Raw genomic sequence first — 3,982 nt, 5'->3', positions numbered from 1 at the left:
ATTAATTTGAGATGTCTGTTTTTTTTGTGATTAGCAGTAACCTTTTGATGTTTGACTACATTTTTTTTTCAGCAAAAACTCCTATATATCCTGACTCATCCCTTACCTCTTTGGAGCGGTTCCTCAGAGCTATCTGAGAGGCTGTTTCCCAGGCTATAGTCCTCAGTAAGATCCCCAAATAATACATAACTCGCAACTTTTAGGTTGTACATTTTTCTTCAGTCAACAGTACAATGCAGCAGAATGCAGTGACCAATGGAAGAATTGAAGCCCCCCTAAAGCCTTATCAGCTCCTCCCATTTTTGAATGATGAGCAACATTTTCTCAATTTTATGTAAATTGTTAGACAAATTCAGCTCTAAGATGGATCTCTAGAAGACCCTCCTTCACTACAGATTGCCACTCTAACCCCTTCTTATCAAAGCAAATTCTGAAGCCACCACTAACTGAAATCTGGCTCCTTCCTTTCGTATCCCTTAAACTTCAATCTAATTCCTTCTCCCTAACCACAGGAAAGCCACTGTATTTCCCAAGGCTGAATCCCCAGCACATTACTTGGACTCTACCATCAACTGTGACACCCACCTCTCACCTCAACCCTTACACCACCCTTAAAAATACATATCCGGTGCCACTGACCACACCTGTCATGACAGGATGTTGTAGCAGGATGGATGCCTATCAAGTACATGGGCTGGAGACAATAAGTCCAATGCAAAGTGGGAAGGTAAGGTAGGAAGCCAGGGGGAAATAAACATTTTATAATGTATAAAGATATAGTCAGTAACACAATTTTAATCGCTTACCCCCAAAACCTGGGGCTTGGACCATTATGTGTTTTCAGTTTTGCCCATTCACAAATTAGTTTCATCCATAAATAGAAGATCTACTCTCCATTCTTGGCTTGTCTTATTTCCAAATGATCCAAGACTCTGTAAAGTAATTCTTGTAATTCTATAAGTTTCATTTTTATGCCTGTGTTAACAATAAACAATCTTGTTTTATTTGGAAATGTTTTCAAAAGATTTTTGAAACATTTTATGAGTTTCAAAGAAAACTTGATACTTGATATTTTATAGATTTACCCATAATTCAACTTATTTGATTATAATATAACTGCTTCCAGGGAGATAAGGGGAGCTGATATACATTTTGTGAATTTTCTGTGTCCTTTTGCAAAATGAAGTGACCAAATACAGAGAGATTTTTTTTCTCTATATTTGGACAAGGCCGATAAAAGGGTGTGTAGATTCGCTAGAGGGTCTTTCTTTTAAAAGCAGGTAGGGTGAAAATGCTGAAGAGAAAAAATTTAAGTAGTTGGAGGTTTTATCCCATGATGGACGATGAGGTGGGAAGGGCTAACCTTGAATAGGAAATAGGTTCATAGAAGCATTGATGACTATAGCCAGCAGGTGGCAGCAGGGGGCCACATCAGGAGAATTCACTGACCTGGAAAAGCCCTAGCTGAGCCTTTGGCCTTAGGAACCAGCAGCTGTGGGGAGCTGGAAGAGGGTATGATGTGTTTCTCAGCAGAAAAGGAACGAGTGACAGAGTCTTCCAGAAGCCCAGGGTTAGAGTCTGGTGTCTAAAATGAAAGGCCCACACAGCATCGTGATTATAGTCAACAATACTGTATTATAAACTCCAAAGTTGCTAAGACACTAGATTTTTAGAAATTTTTTAAAAAATTTAATTTTTAAAATTGAGGTATAGTTGATTTACAATATTAGTTTCAAATGTACAACATAGTGATCAAAATTTTTATAGATTATACTCCATTTAAAGTTATTATAAAATATTGGCTGTATTCCCTGTGCTGTACAATGTATCCTTGTAGCTTACTTATTCTATACATACTAGCTTGTGTCTCTTAATCCCCTACCCCTATTTTGCCCCTCCCCCTTCCCTCTCCCCACTGGCAACCACCAGTTTGTTCTCTATAACTGTGAGTCTGTTTCTGTTTTGTTATATACATTCGTTTGTTTTTTATTTCATCATATAAATGATAACATACAGTATTTGTCTTTGTCTGACTTATTTCACTAAGCATAATACCCTCCAGGTCCATCCACGTTGTTGCAAATGGCAAAATTTCATTCTTTTTTATGGCTGAGTAGTATTCCATTGCATACACACACACACACACACACACACACACACACACACACCCCACATCTTCTTTATCCATTCATCTGTTGATGGACACTTGGGTTGCTTCCATATCTTGGCTATTGCAAATAGTGTTGCTATGAACATTGGGGTGCATGTATCTTTTTTTTAGGGGTGCATGTATCTTAATTTTTATTGAAGTATAGCTGATTTACAATGTTGTGTTAGTTTCTGGTATACAGCAAAGTGATTCAGTTGTTTATATATGTATATATATATTCTTTTTCATATTCTTTTCCATTATGGTTTATCACAGGATATTGAGTATAGTTCCCTGTGCTATACTGTAGGACATTGTTTTTTATCTATTTTATACATGTATCTTTTTAAGTTAGTGTTTTTGTTTTCTTTGGAAAAATACCCAGAAGTGCAACTGCTAGATCATATTGTATCTTTTTGAATTCGTGTTTTCATTTTCTTTGGATATATACCCAGGAGTGGAATTACTGGATCATATGGTAGTTCTATTTTTAGTTTTTTAAGGAACTTCCATACTGTTTTCTATAGTGGCTGCACCAATTTACATTCCCACCATTCCTAGTATACCAGAGTTTCCTTTTAAGAGACTAAATCTTAATTGTTCCCACCACAAAAAAGAAATAATTACGTGACATGATAGAGGTGTTCACTAATGCTACAGTGGTAATCATATTGTAATATATAAATGTATCAAATCAACACGGTGTCACCTGAAATTTACACAATGTTATATGTCAATTATATCAATAAAAATTTTTTAAATAAATAAATCAAATGAAAGGCCCAGAACCCTGGTTGATTGATAGGGAGCAGGTATGTATGCAAGGCTAAGAAAGGAAGGGAGGCACAGGAGGGAGGGCATAGGAGAAAGAGCAGGCAGTGGGTCAGCCTCTGACACACAGATGACAGTGCAGAGTAGGAAGCAGGTCCTTTTTGCACAAGCACTGATTTTTAAAAGCTGTAAGAATAAGTAGAAGCAACCTAAATGTCCACCAACGAATGAACTGATAAACAAAATGCATATATACAGATGCATATATGCATCTCCACTATATACAGACAGTGGAGTATTATTTAGCCTTCAAAAAAGGAAATTCCAATACATGTTATAACACAGATGAATCTTGAGGACATTATGCTAAGTGAGATAGGTCAGTCACAAAAAGACAAATACTGTATGATTTCACTTATCTGACGTATCTAGAGGAATCAGATTCATAGAGACAGAAGGTAGAATGGTGGCCACCAGGGGCTGAGGGGAGGGGAAATGGGGAGGTGTTGTTTAATGGGTATAGGACTTTGGTTTTGTGAGATGAAAAAGTCCTAGAGGTTGGTTGCACAACACGACTGAACTGTACACTTAAAAATATTAAGATGGTAAATAAGGTTCCATCTCTTCTGGAACTCCCTTAAGGAGTGATAGGCCATTCCAGGCTGGGTGGTAGGACAGGATATGACATCAATTTAGTATAAAAAATAATACCTCACATTTAAATGGCACTTTGCAATTTACACAGTTCTAGTATGGAAATCCCTTACCTTGTCACGTCTTCCTAACAACTAGTATGGTGTGGGTTGGGTCTCTGTGTTAAAAGTAAGTGGGTGGGCAGGACTTCCCTGGTGGTCCAGTGGTTGACTCCGCACTTCCAATGCAGGGATGCAGGGGACGCGGGTTCGATCCCTGGCCGGGGAACTAAGATCCCACGTGCCGTGTGGCATGGCCAAAAAAAGAGAAAAAAAGTAATATCATCTTCTTAAAAGAAAACAAAGGAAGTGCTTGGGCTACACAACTAGAGAAGCAGGGAGTGAATGGCTTAACAAGGAGGCGTAGGAC

This window comes from Balaenoptera ricei, chromosome X, assembly GCF_028023285.1.
Source record: "Balaenoptera ricei isolate mBalRic1 chromosome X, mBalRic1.hap2, whole genome shotgun sequence".
NCBI classification, from domain to species: domain Eukaryota; kingdom Metazoa; phylum Chordata; class Mammalia; order Artiodactyla; family Balaenopteridae; genus Balaenoptera; species Balaenoptera ricei.
The sequence above is the reverse complement of the archived record's forward strand: the minus strand, read 5'-3'. Positions refer to the sequence as shown.